Genomic DNA, 18674 nt, shown 5'->3' on the forward strand with positions numbered 1-18674 from the left:
GGAATGGAGATAGGACTGTCGCAGCTTGGTGTGATAGGGTTTCAGTGACAATCTTCTCAAAGAGTTTAGGTATAACACTCAATTTAGCTATACCTCTATAATTAAGAATGTTGGATCTGACACCCGATTTGAACAAAGGAATAATGTATGATTTTTTCCAAGAATCAGGAAAATAACCAATAGAAAGTGATGCATTAAATAGATATGTTAACGGCAGAACAAGTTGGTGTAAACAGTTTCGAAGTATACAACTAGGTACACCGTCGGGACCACATTTATCCGAAATTTTTAACTTTTGTATAGCTTTCAATACAGTGGATGAATGTAATTTTGGACAATTGATTTGAGTCGTCTCAACAATTGGATATGGATAACTGGACAAACATGTCACAAATCTCCGAATCTTTTGAGGATTCCATGTCATCAAGTTTCATCATTGACGGATATCCAGAAATACGACGTTTTGTATTGACAAACTGATAGAAGGATTTCGGATTACTTTTGAAATTTGCCTTTACTTTAAGAATATAGTTATTGTAACATTGTGTGTGAGCCAAGTTGTATGCTGATCTGGATATTGAATATCTAGCGTAGTCAGTAGGTAGACCAGATTTCTTATATTTCTTATAATGTTTGTTTTTCATATTTTTTAGGCTTGAAAGTTGTTTTGTGTTCCAGGGTGGGCCATTATGAATTGTTCTTTTTACCATAGGAATAGATGCTTTAAAGCATTTAAATAAGCCATCATAAAATTGATTAAAAATTAAATCAAAGTTATGTGGATTTAAAATACTATATGGATGATATTCAAATAACTTTTCAGTTGAGAGTAGGAAATTCAATTTGGAATAATCTGCTTTTTGATTTATTTAAATAAACTTTTAAGAAATCGCAGAACTACAAAATCACGACCGAATTATAGCAGGGTTGCCAGACAGTGAATTATAATTTGAATTATAATTTTATATATGTATATAATTTATTTATATTCAAATAGCTTATATTTAGAGTATGACACTGAAGATGTTAGGGAGATTGATTTAATCTTTGAATATAGTGATTTTTTTTAGTAATTTATAAAAAAGATATTTTTAATTTTACAATGAAAATGCAATGTTTTTATTAAACTATATAAATAAAGAAGTATAAATGCAATTTAACCATTAAAAGAAAAAAGTTAGCAGCTTTTACTTGAACATCATACTTCTTTAATTGGAGTATTGATCTCATTTCTATCATTAACAGTGATAAGCCTCTTTTTGGCTTCAATTAATGAATAAGGGTAAAATTACCTAAGATTAGGTCGAAACTAATTGCAATAAATCGCTTCATATTCAAGGTAGATTGAAATTTCAATACTTTTTGAATGCAAATCAAATGTTATAATTAACTACAACCCTAATTAATTTGATCAGTTTAATATTCCTTCATTTCATTCATGATAAAGACCTAATTATAAAATTAAAATAAAAATAATCGATGTAATTGTTGTTGTAATGTTGTAATGTAAATTAGAAAATTTAATAATTAAGATAATAGGAAGAATTAAAGCAATTTCTACATCAAAAATGAGAAAAATAATTGTAATTAAAAAAAATCGAAGTGAAAAAGGTAATCGAGAAGATGATTTTGGGTCAAATCCACATTCAAATGCGGATGCTTTTTCTCGATCAACTAATGTTTTTTTAAAGAATTGAGGCTAGTAATATTACTACAATTGAAATTAATAAAATAATTGAACTAATTGTTAAAATTGATAAAATTATCTATACTATTAATAATAGACCATATGATTGGAAGTCAAATATACTTTTTATACTATATAGATTAATTAATTAACCTCCTCATCAGTAAATTGAAACATAAAGGAATAATAAAACAATATCAACAAAATGACAATATCAAGCAGCAGCTTCAAATCCAAAATGATGATTTTTAGAAAAATTATTGTTTAAGTGACGAATTAAACATACTAATAAAAAAGTAGTTCTAATTAAAACATGAACTCCATGGAATCCTTTTGCTATAAAAAATGTTGAACCATAAACAGAGTCAGCAATTGTAAATGGAGTTTCAATATATTCGTATGCTTGAAGAATAGTAAAATAAATTCCTAAAACTACTGTAAAAAATAATCCTTGAGTAGTTTGGGAATGATTTCCTTCTATTAAACTATGATGAGCTCAAGTTACAGTAATTCCTGAAGTTAATAAAATTACTGTATTTAATAAAGGAATTTGGAATGGATTAAATGGAGTAATTCCTATAGGAGGTCATATAGCTCCTAATTCAATTGATGGAGAAATACTACTATGAACAAAAGCTCAAAAGAATGAAACAAAAAATAAAACTTCTGATAAAATAAATAAAATTATTCCTCATCGTAAACCTGTAGTTACTGCGTCAGTATGAAGACCTTGAAAAGTTCCTTCTCGAGAAACATCTCGTCATCATTGGTAAACAGTTAAGATAGTAATAATATTACCCTATAAGAATAATAAAACATCATATTGATGAAATCACTTTACTATTCCAGCGACAGTTGTTATAGCTCCAATTGAAGCTGTTAATGGTCATGGACTATAATCTACTAAGTGAAATGGGTGGTTTGAGTGAGTTGACATTAGTTTACTTCACTAGAATATAAATTAAAAGTCTTAATAAAATTGTTGATATAGAAGGACATGTATTACCTAAAAGAGTTAATAATAAATGTCCAGCAATTATATTAGCTGTTAGTCGAACAGCTAAAGTACCTGGTCGAATTACATTACTAATTGTTTCAATGCAAACCATAAAAGGTATTAAAACTGCTGGAGTTACTTGAGGTACTAGATGAGCAAATATATGTTGTGTATTATTAATTCATCCAAATAATATAAAACATAATCATAAAGGAAGAGCTAAAGTAAGAGTTAAAGTTAAATGACTTGTACTTGTAAAGATGTAAGGGAATAATCCTATAAAATTATTAAAAAGAATTATAGAAAATAATGAAACGAAAATAAAAGTTGATCCATTAGCTCCTATAGGTCCTAAAAGAGTTTTGAATTCCTTATGAAGGGTTAATAAAATATTATTTCAAAAAATATGGTAACGATAAGGTATTAATCAATATCTAGAAGGAATTATTAAAATTCCTAAAAATGTTCTTAATCAATGTAATGATAAATTAAAAATACTAGAAGAAGGGTCAATGAATTTGTAGATTGTGTTTTATTAATTAAATTTGATTTAGGTATAGAAGGAATAAATGAATAATAATTTATTACATTAAAAATTACAAAAGCAATTGAAAAAATAATAAATAAGCTTAATCAACCAATAGGTGCTATTTGAGGAATTAAAAATATCAATAAATTAATAATTTTAGTTTGACAAACTAATGTTATATATTTAACTAATTTTTTCATTAGAAGTAAGTGATAATTTACTATAAAATGGTTCAAGATACCAGTACTTGCTTTCAGTCATCTAATTTAGAATTTATATTATTAGAATTTCATTTAATAAAGTAATTTACTGGAATTCTTTCAATTACAATTGGTATAAAACTATGATTAGCTCCACAAATTTCTGAACATTGTCCGTAAAATAAACTTGGTCGGTTAATTAAAAAATTTGTTTGATTTAGTCGACCAGGAGTTCCATCTACCTTTACTCCTAGTGCTGAGATAGTTCAAGAATGAATTACATCAGCGGCACACAGTGGTATAGGAAAAAAAAAGAGGGAAATAATTCGGTAACTTCTAAACGGTTAATCCGATTTTAATTTGGTATGCACAAAGAGGAGGTGCTATCGAGTTTAGGTTTTGAATTTGGACCTTATAGGCCAACCAGGGGCCCGGCGGGGGGTCCTCAAATTAGGACACCTCGGCTATGTTAAATTTTTAAAACGATCCTATTTCTTCATTTGAGTTCCGATTTAAAAAAAAGTTTCGTATATAGAATCTCCTCATCGAGCACTATAAAAAAATGCAGTAAATTATCTCTTATAGTTTAGGAGATATTCGCATTTGAAAATTTAAATTTTAAAATTTTTACCGTCCTTACTTTAGTTTTTTGATAATAGCGGGTCCAAATATTCGCTTAACAACAATAATTATATATCAAGCAGTGAAAGAATTATGTAAAAATCATGACTGAGTCCAAAGTTATAGGCATTTTAATTTTAATTTAAAAAATTAAAAAAAGGCGATTTTTTGCCATTTTTTGGGAAAAAAGTATCTTTTTCTTTTTAAGTTATCTAAAAAGTTTCTAAGAAGATGTATATAGAATTTATACTTTTTGGAAAGCTGACTTTACATAAAATACGATAAATGAAACAAAACCTAAAAATTTTTGATACCGAGGGGACCAGGTCCATCCAAAAAAACCCTATTTTTTATGGAAAATTCAATTTTGAGCAAAAATTCTCAAATCGCATAGTCGATATCAAATTATTGTGACCTGTTTTATATGACCCAATATGTTCTTAATCATTTTGTAACGGGTTTCGATAACACCGCCCCTGGTATGGATATAATAGGCAAAAAATCCCATTTTTTGGATTTTTTAAAACTTTTTTGGGAATTCCGGGATTTCTAATAAGAAAATTCGAAATTTTTATTTAATTTTGGATTTTGAGTAAAAAATCTACCTAACTGTAAAATTTCATCAAAAAATATTCATAAATAAAATTTTTATTGCAATTTGAAAAATGTGTATCTTCGCAAAAACTGAATAAAAAACATTCTTTAATTTTTTTAAAAAAAGTATTCCGCGAATTTTTTAATTTTCAAAAATTATATACAGTTTTGAAAAATAGACAAAATTAACTTTCCATTGATATATAACATGCCTACCTAATGTTTTTTAAGTGACAAATTAATTAGGGAAAACTCAACATCTTTTAGAGAATTTACCTAGTACTATTATTTTCATCCATACATTTGTTAAGCATGTTTTACTACCTAAATTTTTATGAATTTTTACAGCCACTTTTTACGATTAATCTTTTATTCTTTATCCCTAAAAAAATGAACAAGTATTTATTTTATATAAAAATAGTCTTTATTTATTCTTTTTTATAAATTAATATAATTTTGTAAAATAATCGGTATCACAGTAGTCCATATCTAAAAGATAAAGTCAATCTTTAAATTTATGAATATTTTCAAATGCTAACGTTTTGTAGCAAATCCAACGTTTCCTTATAGTAGATAAAACAGGATCAGAAGATAGAATCAGATTATTAAAAATGTCTTCATTTTGAGACTGCCTAGAACACTTCCTTGAGCTAAACTGATGAATATGCTTAAAGTCTCTATTCCTCGATTCTTGGGGTTCTTCAGTAAGCTCTCCTAAAGGCAGAATATTATGTTCTATGATGACCTTTCATGACATAATATCTTGTGAACTGTAGGTGTCATTTCTTTCCAGGGATATAATTCCAAAAGTAATTTAGAAACTTTTGTAGAATACTCTCCAAATTTTGTTGCGTTCACTTTATGTTTGCTATTTATCGCCATTAGAATAATATTGACCTTTTGCAGTAAATCCATATTAATTCCGGTTATTTCGGAAGTAGTTTCAAAATGTTTGAAAAAACGTCTAGCGGTATTACCATCGTTTGTGCTTCCATATCCTGTGAGTGGTTTATCAATATTTAATCCCATCCGCTTTTTAAATTCCTCTTGAATTCTTCTTTTCTCACTGGCTCTCATTTCCATTAACTCCTTATTGTTATTTGCATTTTTGTTTGCATTTTCCGGTATGCTTCTGTACTTTAAATCATATGCTAAATGTAGAAAATGTTCCAGAAATCGTATGCGAGCATGTAGGGGGGATATTCCAAATTGTAATGTTTCCTCATTTATTGACCTTTGCTTGGAAATATTCGAAAATTCTGATTTTTTTATCACCACATATGTAGCAGTACCAAGTAGATGATGTTCCTGTAATGGCATTTCCAACTTTCCCATCAATCATTGTAAGTTTTAAATCATAGGACATGTTAAACGAATAATTTTCTATTTCGATTGTTATAGGTTCCAAGTTTTTGATTTCTGCTTCAATACGATTTATCAAATCTTGCGTTGTTGTTTTGGATTCCTTTATATACTCAAAGCTTATTGGCCTACAAAAAGCTTTAGATCCTGTAGTCGAATTCTTCCAAATATCATCGAAACTGGTTGATGGAGAATCGCTGTCAGCATACTTTCGAATTCTTAATGGAACCAGCGATGCCATAAATACACTTTTATACTCGGAAGATGATTCACTTGTGTTGATTTGTTTATATTCCGAGAGTGCTGATAATATATCACATCCCCCCTTACAAATGAGTTGAAGATCACAAGAATTTATTTTTTTTAGTTGGTCTGAAGAAAAGTCAGAAGCAATCCTTAAAGCAGTATTTTCGAGTAGAGCGCCGAGTCCAATAACAGCCTTCCGATCAGTTATTTCAATAGGAGATGGTATAATGCTTTTCTTCTTTTCATTTATTTTGTCATAATGGTAAAACATCCACTCCTTTTTCAGATAGCGCCTTTCTTAACGTTATGTAGTTACCTCGACTTAATCCCAGCTGCAACATAAGCGCAATAGCTTCTTCCTCAGTGAACGTTGTATCAGATGATGGTGTGGGTATACTCTTTACAATTCTTTTCAGTCGTCTTGGTGATGCGGTTGGAAGAATATTTGCAATTTTTATGGCATCCAAAGGCTGTTTTTCTTTTCTTAACATTGCTTTAAAAGTGTCCGAAACTTCTTCGTTAGATAAGGTTTCTAGTGAAGTTGATAACCTTTTCCTCTTTGATTTTGAGCTCAAATCCTCATACTGCTTACAGGGAGCACCAACAGTTGATACGCAAATAGCAACTTCTACACATTCATCCAGCCAATCAGAAAATTTCGATCGAAATTTAGCAATGGAATACCGAACACTCTTCAGTTTTATATCAACTGATTTTATAAAATTTTCAATTTTTCATATATCACTTTTATCTACTTTATTTTTATGTGCAGTTTCAATATATTTCAATAAGAAGTTGACTTTATCTTGAAAAGGAGCTCAAATAAAATGGAGCACAAATCATTTTTAGTACGATCGCCATGGTTAGAAAATTACAAATTATTACAAATAGATATAAACCTGTCTTATATATTAATTACAGGTACTTAATTAAATTATTTTTTAAAGGGTTATGATATTCTACCTAATATGTCTAACGTTTCCTTATGTGATGAATTTTTCCTCAATAGGTCACTTTAATAAGCTACCTATTAAAGTGACCTATAGGGGTAAAAATCATTACAGTTTCAAAAATAATACCTGAACATTTTTTAATATACATATTTAACAACTCAGTCATGATTTTATATAATTCTTTCACTGCTTGATATATAAACTTGTTGTTAAGCGAATAAAAAAATGGCGAAAATCGGGAATATTTGGACCCGCTATTATCAAAAAACTAAAGTAAGGACGGTAAAAGTTTTAAAATTTCAATTTTCAAATGCTATAAGAGATAATTTACTGCTACGACGACATTTTTGTTAGTGCTCGATGAGGAGATTCTATATACGAAATTTTTTTAAATCGGAACTCAAATGAAGAAATAGGATCGTTTTAAAAATTTAACATAGCCGAGGTGTCCTAATTTGAGGACCCGCCTTCGGGCCCCTGGTTGGCCTATAAATTCAAATTCAAAACCTAAACTCGACAACACCTCCTCTTTGTGCATACCAAATTTCATTAAAATCAGATTAACCGTTTAGAAGTTACCGAATTATTTCCCTATTTTCTTTTTCCTATACCACTGTGCGGCAGTTACTAAAATTCGAACTTGAGAATTTATTGGTAAAACTACTCGATTATCTACGTCTAATAAACGAAAGCTATCAATTGGTAATTCGTTAATAGGAATTATATATGAATCAAATTCAATATTTGCAAAATCTGAATATTCATAACTTCAATATCATTGATGACCAATTGCCTTTAAAGTAATTGAAGGTTCATTAATTTCATCAAGTAAATATAAAAGTCGAAGAGAAGGGAAAGCAATAAATAATAAAATAATTGCAGGTAAAATTGTTCAAATAATTTCAATAGTTTGCCCGTGTAATAAATATCGATTTACATATTTGTTAAAAAATAATATAAACATTAAGTGTCCTACAAGTACAGTAATTATTACTAAAATTAAAAGTGCGTGATCATGGAAAAATATTAATTGTTCTATTAAAGGAGAAGAACTATCTTGTAAACCTAAATTTGCTCATGTTGACATTTGTTATTCTAATAAAAGTAAAATACTTTATATATGGAGCTTAAATCCATTGCACTAATCTGCCATATTAGAAATTAGTTAATAAAGGTAATTCAGAATAACTATGTTCAGCTGGCGGAGTATTTTGTAATCATTCAATTGATGAATTTAATTGAACAGGGAATAAAACTTGACGTTGAGATACAATACTTTCTCAAATAATAAAGAAGAAGAATAAAATTCCTAATAAAGAAATTGTTGACCCAATTGTAGAAATTACATTTCAAGTTGTGTAAGCATCTGGGTAGTCTGAATATCGTGTCGTGGTATTCCTGCTAATCCTAAGAAATGTTGAGGGAAGAATGTTAAATTTACTCCAATATATATAATAGCAAATTGACTTTTTAATATCTTTAAAGTTAATCCTGTAATAAAGGATATCAATGAACAATTGATAAAACATAGTGGAAGTGAGCTACTACAAAATATGTGTCATGTAGAATAATATCAACTGAAGAGTTAGCTAAAACAACTCCAGTTAAACCTCCTACAGTGAATAAAAATACAAATCCTAAAGCTCATAAAGTGGCAGGAGAATAGTTTAATTGAGTTCCGTAAAGAGTTGCTAATCAACTAAAAATCTTAATTCCAGTTGGTACAGCAATAATTATAGTAGCTGAAGTAAAGTAAGCTCGTGTATCAACGTCTATTCATACTATAAATATATGATGAGCTCAAACAATAAATCCTAATAATCCAATAGCTAATATAGCATAGATCATTCCTAATGAACCGAATGTTTCCTTTTTACCTGATTCTTGACTAATAATATGAGAGATTATTCCAAATCCAGGTAAAATTAAAATATAAACTTCAGGGTGTCGAAAGAATCAAAATAAATGTTGGTATAAAATTGGATCTCCTCCTCCTGCAGGGTCAAAGAATGATGTATTAAGATTTCGATCTGTTAAAAGTATTGTAATAGCTCCTGCTAATACTGGTAATGATAAAAAGTACGCCCTTTTTCCTCCAAAATATTCAGATGAATATTAAAATAATTTATGCAAAATTTGAAGAATCTAGTTCTATTAGTTTCCCAGTTAAAAGAAATTTTGTATTTAATTCATATGGGAGGTACCGAGTACCCCATTGGAAGTCCGCCCTTTATACTCTAAATGTTCAAATGAGTTATTCAAGTAAAATTTAAAGATTGTAGCTCTAATAGTTTCTCAGATATACGAATTTTTCTATTTTATTCATATGGGGGCTCCAAGCCCCCCCAGATGAAAGTCCGCTCTTTTTTCCTTAAAAATGTTCAGATGAATATTAAAGTTCTTGGTGCAAAATTTTAAGAATTTAGTTCTATTAGTTTCCCAGATAAACGATTTTCTGTTTTTAATTAATATGGGCGGGGTTATCGAAACCCGTTACAAAATGATTAAGAACATATTGGGTCATATAAAACAGGTCACTATAATTTGATATCGACTATGCGATTTGAGAATTTTTGCTCAAAATTGAATTTTCCATAAAAAATAGGGTTTTTTGGATGGACCTGGTCCCCTCGGTATCAAAAATTTTTAGGTTTTGTTTCATTTATCGTATTTTATGTAAAGTCAGCTTTCCAAAAAGTATAAATTCTATATACATCTTCTTAGAAACTTTTTAGATAACTTAGAAAGAAAAAGATACCTTTTTTCCAAAAAAATGCCAAAAAATCGCCTTTTTTAATTTTTTAAATTAAAATGCCTATAACTTTGGACTCAGTCATGATTTTTATATAATTCTTTCACTGCTTGATATATAAACTTGTTGTTAAGCGAATAAAAAAAATGGCGAAAATCGGGAATATTTGGACCCGCTATTATCAAAAAACTAAAGTAAGGACGGTAAAAGTTTTAAAATTTCAATTTTCAAATGCGAATATCTCCCAAACTATAAGAGATAATTTACTGCGACGTTTTTGATAGTGCTCGATGAGGAGATTCTATATACGAAATTTTTTTAAATCGGAACTCAAATGAAGAAATAGGATCGTTTTAAAAATTTAACATAGCCGAGGTGTCCTAGTTTGAGGACCCGCCTTCGGGCCCCTGGTTGGCCTATAAATTCAAATTCAAAACCTAAACTCGACAACACCTCCTCTTTGTGCATACCAAATTTCATTAAAATCGGATTAACCGTTTAGAAGTTACCGAATTATTTCCCTATTTTTTTTTCCTATACCACTGTGCGGCAGTTACTAAAATTCGAACTTGAGAATTTATTGGTAAAACTACTCGATTATCTACGTCTAATAAACGAAAGCTATCAATTGGTAATTCGTTAATAGGAATTATATATGAATCAAATTCAATATTTGCAAAATCTGAATATTCATAACTTCAATATCATTGATGACCAATTGCCTTTAAAGTAATTGAAGGTTCATTAATTTCATCAAGTAAATATAAAAGTCGAAGAGAAGGGAAAGCAATAAATAATAAAATAATTGCGGGTAAAATTGTTCAAATAATTTCAATAGTTTGTCCGTGTAATAAATATCGATTTACATATTTGTTAAAAAATAATATAAACATTAACGGCTGTATTTATAAAAACTTATTTTAGGTTTATTAAACAATTTTAGGCAAAATTCAGGAAAATCGTATTTATAAACGTGAAATAGCTTAAAACACCTTCAATAAACCATTGACAATTAGAAGAATTTTATTGTAGGCTCGACCCTTCTTTAAGCCAACAATAACTTGATTTTTAACAATTTTTTTCTCAGATAAGGATTTTTCCGGTAATTTTAGGTTGATTGCGAAAAGTAATTATGGTTTCTTTTAAAATAAAATCTAAAAATTCTAATTTTAACGTTTACAAATTTGTAAATAAAATCCCAGAAAATTTTTAAACGCTTATATTTTGAGGAAAAAACTCAAATCTAGGCATTATTGGATTAATGCATGAATATTTGACAATATTCCAATTGTCCAGCACTATTTTTAGGCAATTTGGAAATGCCCGTCTGTCAACCAAATGATGGACAAAATCATTTGATTTGGCTTTTTCAAAGTTTGTTGGTTAAATATAATGCCATAAAGTAATTAACCATGTAAATTATATTGATTAGTGTTATACTAATGCAAAATATATTCGCCGGCATTAAAATTAGTCAAATATCAAAGAAATTTATCAATATTTGCAAAAATTTATAAAAAATTACAAGGAAAATAAGTAAAAATAAGAAAATGTGTCATAGTGATGTATATTTTGTCGCAAAATATCCGTTATTCGAATACTTTTAATAATAATTAGAAATTATATGTTATACTTATACATCTGAACTAAATAGACATTTATTAAAGCCATATATATATATATATTTATTTTTCTTAAAAGTTTGTTTTTATTGTCAAAAATCTATTATAAACAAAAATATGAAATTAAGAAAACCGAATCAACGAATATTTTATCCTAATTGTACGCAACACTAACACATAAAATGACAGCCATATTGTACAGTGCTGCCAACTTAAACATAAATCAGCACAATAGTTAATATACGTTTATTATTTGTTTATAAACATCATAATTTTATTAATGGTTTTTAAGGCTAAAGTGTGCTTTAACTATTGAGTGCATTAAAAGCAAAATAAGATTTTTTTATAAATACAAGCGTAAGTGTCCTACAAGTACAGTAATTATTACTAAAATTAAAAGTGCGTGATCATGGAAAAAGATTAACGGCTGTATTTATAAAAACTTATTTTAGGTTTATTAAACAATTTTAGGCAAAATTCAGGAAAATCGTATTTATAAACGTGAAATAGCTTAAAACACCTTCAATAAACCATTGAGCCAACAATAACTTGATTTTTAACAATTTTTTTCTCAGATAAGGATTTTTCCGGTAATTTTAGGTTGATTGCGAAAAGTAATTATGGTTTCTTTTAAAATAAAATCTAAAAATTCTAATTTTAACGTTTACAAATTTGTAAATAAAATCCCAGAAAATTTTTAAACGCTTATATTTTGAGGAAAAAACTCAAATCTAGGCATTATTGGATTAATGCATGAATATTTGACAATATTCCAATTGTCCAGCACTATTTTTAGGCAATTTGGAAATGCCCGTCTGTCAACCAAATGATGGACAAAATCATTTGATTTGGCTTTTTCAAAGTTTGTTGGTTAAATATAATGCCATAAAGTAATTAACCATGTAAATTATATTGATTAGTGTTATACTAATGCAAAATATATTCGCCGGCATTAAAATTAGTCAAATATCAAAGAAATTTATCAATATTTGCAAAAATTTATAAAAAATTACAAGGAAAATAAGTAAAAATAAGAAAATGTGTCATAGTGATGTATATTTTGTCGCAAAATATCCGTTATTCGGATACTTTTAATAATAATTAGAAATTATATGTTATACTTATACATCTGAACTAAATAGACATTTATTAAAGCCATATATATATATATTTATTTTTCTTAAAAGTTTGTTTTTATTGTCAAAAATCTATTATAAACAAAAATATGAAATTAAGAAAACCGAATCAACGAATATTTTATCCTAATTGTACGCAACACTAACACATAAAATGACAGCCATATTGTACAGTGCTGCCAACTTAAACATAAATCAGCACAATAGTTAATATACGTTTATTATTTGTTTATAAATATCATAATTTTATTAATGGTTTTTAAGGCTAAAGTGTGCTTTAACTATTGAGTGCATTAAAAGCAAAATAAGATTTTTTTATAAATACAAGCGTAATTGTTCTATTAAAGGAGAAGAACTATCTTGTAAACCTAAATTTGCTCATGTTGACATTTGTTATTCTAATAAAAGTAAAATACTTTATATATGGAGCTTAAATCCATTACACTAATCTGCCATATTAGAAATTAGTTAATAAAGGTAATTCAGAATAACTATGTTCAGCTGGCGGAGTATTTTGTAATCATTCAATTGATGAATTTAATTGAACAGGGAATAAAACTTGACGCTGAGATACAATACTTTCTCAAATAATAAAGAAGAAGAATAAAATTCCTAATAAAGAAATTTTTGACCCAATTGTAGAAATTACATTTCAAGTTGTGTAAGCATCTGGGTAGTCTGAATATCGTGTCGTGGTATTCCTGCTAATCCTAAGAAATGTTGAGGGAAGAATGTTAAATTTACTCCAATATATATAATAGCAAATTGACTTTTTAATATCTTTAAAGTTAATCCTGTAAATAAAGGATATCAATGAACAATTGATAAAACATAGTGGAAGTGAGCTACTACAAAATATGTGTCATGTAGAATAATATCAACTGAAGAGTTAGCTAAAACAACTCCAGTTAAACCTCCTACAGTGAATAAAAATACAAATCCTAAAGCTCATAAAGTGGCAGGAGAATAGTTTAATTGAGTTCCGTAAAGAGTTGCTAATCAACTAAAAATCTTAATTCCAGTTGGTACAGCAATAATTATAGTAGCTGAAGTAAAGTATGCTCGTGTATCAACGTCTATTCCTACTATAAATATATGATGAGCTCAAACAATAAATCCTAATAATCCAATAGCTAATATAGCATAGATCATTCCTAATGAACCGAATGTTTCCTTTTTACCTGATTCTTGATTAATAATATGAGAGATTATTCCAAATCCATGTAAAATTAAAATATAAACTTCAGGGTGTCGAAAGAATCAAAATAAATGTTGGTATAAAATTGGATCTCCTCCTCCTGCAGGGTCAAAGAATGATGTATTAAGATTTCGATCTGTTAAAATTATTGTAATAGCTCCTGCTAATACTGGTAATGATAAAAAGTACACCCTTTTTCCTCCAAAATATTCAGATGAATATTAAAATAATTTATGCAAAATTTGAAGAATCTAGTTCTATTAGTTTCCCAGTTAAAAGAAATTTTGTATTTAATTCATATGGGAGGTACCGAGTACCCCATTGGAAGTCCGCCCTTTATACTCTAAATGTTCAAATGAGTTATTCAAGTAAAATTTAAAGATTGTAGCTCTAATAGTTTCTCAGATATACAAATTTTTCTATTTTATTCATATGGGGGCTCCAAGCCCCCCCAGATGAAAGTCCGCTCTTTTTTCCTTAAAAATGTTCAGATGAATATTAAAGTTCTTCGTGCAAAATTTTAAGAATTTAGTTCTATTAGTTTCCCAGATAAACGATTTTCTGTTTTTAATTAATATGGGAGGTGCCGCTCCCCTCATGGGTAGTCCGCCAATTTATTACCCAAAATGTTTAGATGGATGTTAAAGTTCTTCGTGCTAAATTTTAAGAATTTAGTTCTATTAGTTTCCCAGATAAACGAATTTTTGTATTTAATTTATATAGGAGGTACCACGCCCCTAATGCTAGTCCGCCTACTTTTTGTCCTAAATGACACCAAAGTGGCTCCGACAAAATTTGAGGACTCTAACTGTTATATTATCTCAAATATACGGATTTTATAGTTCCTTAATGTGGGCGTGGCTCATCGCCCAATTGAAATTTCGAAGTAGCACATGTAAACACATTGATTCACAAAACAGCAGAATAGAAAATTGAATAAGCCAACAGAATATAATTTAATTTAACTTCAAAATTTATAAATCAACTAGCTATACCCAGTGTGCTTTGCTACCCTAAAAGGAATATGTATAAATAAATACCAGATTTATTATATGTTACATATGAAAGATGCCAATCAAATTATTGCAAGTTCGCCAGTTTCTATCTATCGCCTATTTCTATCTATCTATAAAAAATTTGAATAATATAAGAGTTTCCAAGATGCACGAAATTTTGTATTTAATTCATATATGTTGTGCCAAGCCACCCATTGAAAGTCCGCCCGTTATGCACTAAATGTTCACATGAATTTCAAAGTTTTCCATGTAAAATTTGAAGATTCTAGCTCTAATAGTTTCTCAGATATACGAATTTTTCTATTTAATTCATGTGGAGGCTTCAAGACCCCCCATATAAAAGTCCGCTTTTTTTTCCTCCAAAATGTTCAGATGAATATTTAAGTTCTTCGTGCGAAATTTGAAGAATTTAGTTCCATTAGTTTTCCAGATAAACGAATTTTTGTCTTTCATTAATATGGGAGGTCCGCCAATTTATTACCCAAAATGTTTAGATGGATGTTAAAGTTTTTCGTGCAAAATTTGAAGATTCTAACTGTAATAGTTTCCAAGATAAACGTATTTTTGTATTTAATTTATATGGGAGGTACCACGCCCTCTAATGATAGTCCGCCTACTTTTTGTCCTAAATAATTATATTGACACTTAAATTTGTTCCGACAAAATTTGAGGACTCTAACTTTTATATTATCTAAAATATACGGATTTAATATTTTCTTAATATAGGCGTGGCTCCTCGCCCACTTGGAATTTCAAAATAAAAAGTAGCCTATTATCTATTCCAGACATACAGGAATACGCTGTGAAAATTTGAATAAAATCGGTTCAGCCGTTTAGTAGTCTATAACGTTCAAACATACAAACAAACACACATTTATTTATATATATATATTATAACTTTTAATTTTTCAAAACTTTTTTTCACTCGTTAATTTAAAATTTGCAAAACAAATAAAAGTACAAATTTCAAGAGAGCACCTGTCAAACTTTGGATTAATGATGCCATATGTGTGTTATTTCTAGAGTATTACCACCTCAATTACATAAATAATTATGAAAATACACTAAGAAAAAATTGCATAACTTTAAAAAATTAATGATAAGAAAATACGAAATATTTTTAGAGAATAATTTAATTTTAAACAAATTTTTGTTTCCATAGTAGAAAAGGTAAATTAATAAAAAATCCCTACAAATGAGCATAAAATAAGAAATCAGTCCCTTTTTCCCTACAACATAAATTTTTGCAAAAAATCCCTACAGAAAGGGAATTTTCCCTACAATTGGCATCACTGCCCCCACTACATTCCATATCCTTCACAGCTATGCAAACGACTCAGGTAGAGCTCTTACTTTCAAAAATCTTAATAATAATGATTATATCGATCTGGACCTTCTAAATTAAACATTTTTTCATCAGAAAAAACAAGATGTTGATATAGCTTTTTATAACCATGTGTTCACGTGCAAACTGAAGAGGATTTCTCTTTACGAGTGGCAATTGGAGTGGCTTTTATTAATTTTTTAATATTTCTAAAGCCTTGGCCCTTCTTACAATTCGTTTTACTGTAGCTAGGCTTGCTGTAACACCCACTTTTTCTCTAATTTTTGCTACAGAATCACTTGACTTGGAGGCAAATTTTATGAAATCTCTTCTTTCCGCTTTTGTTTTGACTCTATATGTAGTTCCATTTATGTTTTCTTAATATTCAAACTGTTTTGTTATAAAATTGCGAATAACATTCTGAATTTGCCCCATTTTTTTGCCAAATTCCTGTGATTTTGAACAGTTTCCAAAAACGGTTGAATATTGTCATTTTATTCATTAGTTAATGACTTACCGCAACCTATTTGTTAAAAAAATATATTGTCTATATTCGCAGACACTAGAATATGAATAGATTTTCACTGCCAGCAGTAAACTGATTTTATTCTGATTGAACCTAATCAAGTAAGCCAAAAAAATATAGCTAAAAAACGTAGTATGTTAGAAAAAAAAATATTAAAAATCCGCTATTAGATATTGCGCTAATTTTTGTCTCACTAGTGATACCTAAGATATCATGTTATTATTTAAAATTTTAATATTACCTATCAGTCCATTATTTTTTGCAAAAAATTAATTTGAATGTAAACAAAACAGTGAACCTATTTAAGTGAACGGGAGTGTATTAACAATTAATATCAATGTTAATCTGTTAATCCTTGTTTTGTCTTCTGGAGTTCGACAGTTTTCGTCTAAATATTAGCTGAATAGTTTTGGTGATTCCATATAAAATAATAGTATTTTATTACAACTATAACTTCTATAAATTAAAATTACCGTAACAATTTACGTTATGTAACTTTTCTTCCCAACTATATAAGCGCAACTGAATCATGATGTGTTATTCTTAAAACACATATATAAAAATATAAAATATTTTTTTTTGGATTTTAAAATTTTTCTTTTCATTTGTCAAAAATTTATGTAGGCCTATAAGCTAGTAAAATTTTATTCACCTCATATCTATCAAAAATTTACATTTTCAAGCAAATTGTTACCGATTGGCACACACTCTAAATAATAATTTTGAATAACTCCAGCACACATTTTCCATTTACAAATTCCGAATTTTTTTTAATTAGAGGAAGACGTGGATATTTTAATAAGTAAAATTATTTATTATTTTGTATATCTAACGATATTCTTCATATTTTTTAGAACAGAAAAAAACTTAATTTTATTATTTTTAAAGAAATTTGAAATCTTACAAATTTTTCATAATTTTGCGCAGAATGTTTCATAATCGTTTCAGAGTTTCTTCAATTGCCTGTACTTTTTCAAATAGAAAGAAAATCGCTTGAAATTTTGTACGGTTAATGGTACGTATTTTTGTAGTTAATAAAATGGCCCGAAGCCTTTTGTCTCTATACACGAGGAGCACTACAATTCAAAGTACAGTGTGACCGAATTTAAACTAAACAGCCCTTTAAATAAACTGCACATGGGAAAAATAAAACAACTAATTTCTAATCTAAAATACTACGTTTTTGAACAATATTTTTTGGCTTATTTGAATAGGTTCGTCGTCTTTAATTGACAAAACAACAATAAATTGCATTTTTCATGAAACATTTTTATTTTTATAAACATTTTTACAAGGTTTTAGAAAAGATTTACTAAGGAACATATCCGCCGTTATTTGATATAACTTCGAAAATTCGAGGTGATAAAGAGTTATAAAGATTCTTAAGTTATGACAAGGAAATTTCGGTCCAAGTATTTTTAGTTCCTTCAATTTAGGCTTCTTTTATGTCATACTGTCTGCCCTACCTTTACACATTACGAGAAAGAATATCTGAAATCTTTTCGATAATAAATAGGTGAGAAGATTATGGAGGCCACTCCAAAATTTTTACATTCTGGCTTCGAATCCATCCTTTTACAGCCCTGGCGGTATGGATGGGGGCATTATATTTTTGAAATATCCACGGCAATGGTTCAAAGGTATCCGAAAATATGAAAAAGCTGTTTCCAGTATGGCATTACAATTATTACAATTCTTACTAGGTGAAAGAAATTTAAGCTCACATGTTTCATAATAAGAAATTGCCCCCACTCAGTGTTGCTGCCAGATTTGACGATTTATCGTCATTTTGACGATTCTTCGTTTCAAAAATAGCAAAGTGACGATTTGACGATTTTCTCCGTGAAAATGACGATTTTAAAAAAAAAAAAAAAAAATTTATATATATATTTTTTTTATTTTACAATTAAA

At 28.5% G+C, this 18674-nt stretch overlaps 3 pseudogenes; all 3 read right to left on the minus strand.

Moving 5' to 3' along the window:
• Positions 1-3445: 3445 nt before the first annotated feature.
• On the minus strand, positions 3446-8276 carry LOC119610285 (annotated as a pseudogene).
• LOC119610283 lies at positions 7991-9145 on the minus strand (annotated as a pseudogene).
• A 4011-nt stretch (positions 9146-13156) lies between these two features.
• Positions 13157-13947, minus strand: LOC119610284 (annotated as a pseudogene).
• Positions 13948-18674: the final 4727 nt, after the last annotated feature.

This window comes from Lucilia sericata, unplaced genomic scaffold (genome assembly GCF_015586225.1).
Source record: "Lucilia sericata isolate MDLA Ls3-8-SP2 unplaced genomic scaffold, ASM1558622v1 Contig001148F_arrow, whole genome shotgun sequence".
NCBI lineage: Eukaryota > Metazoa > Arthropoda > Insecta > Diptera > Calliphoridae > Lucilia > Lucilia sericata.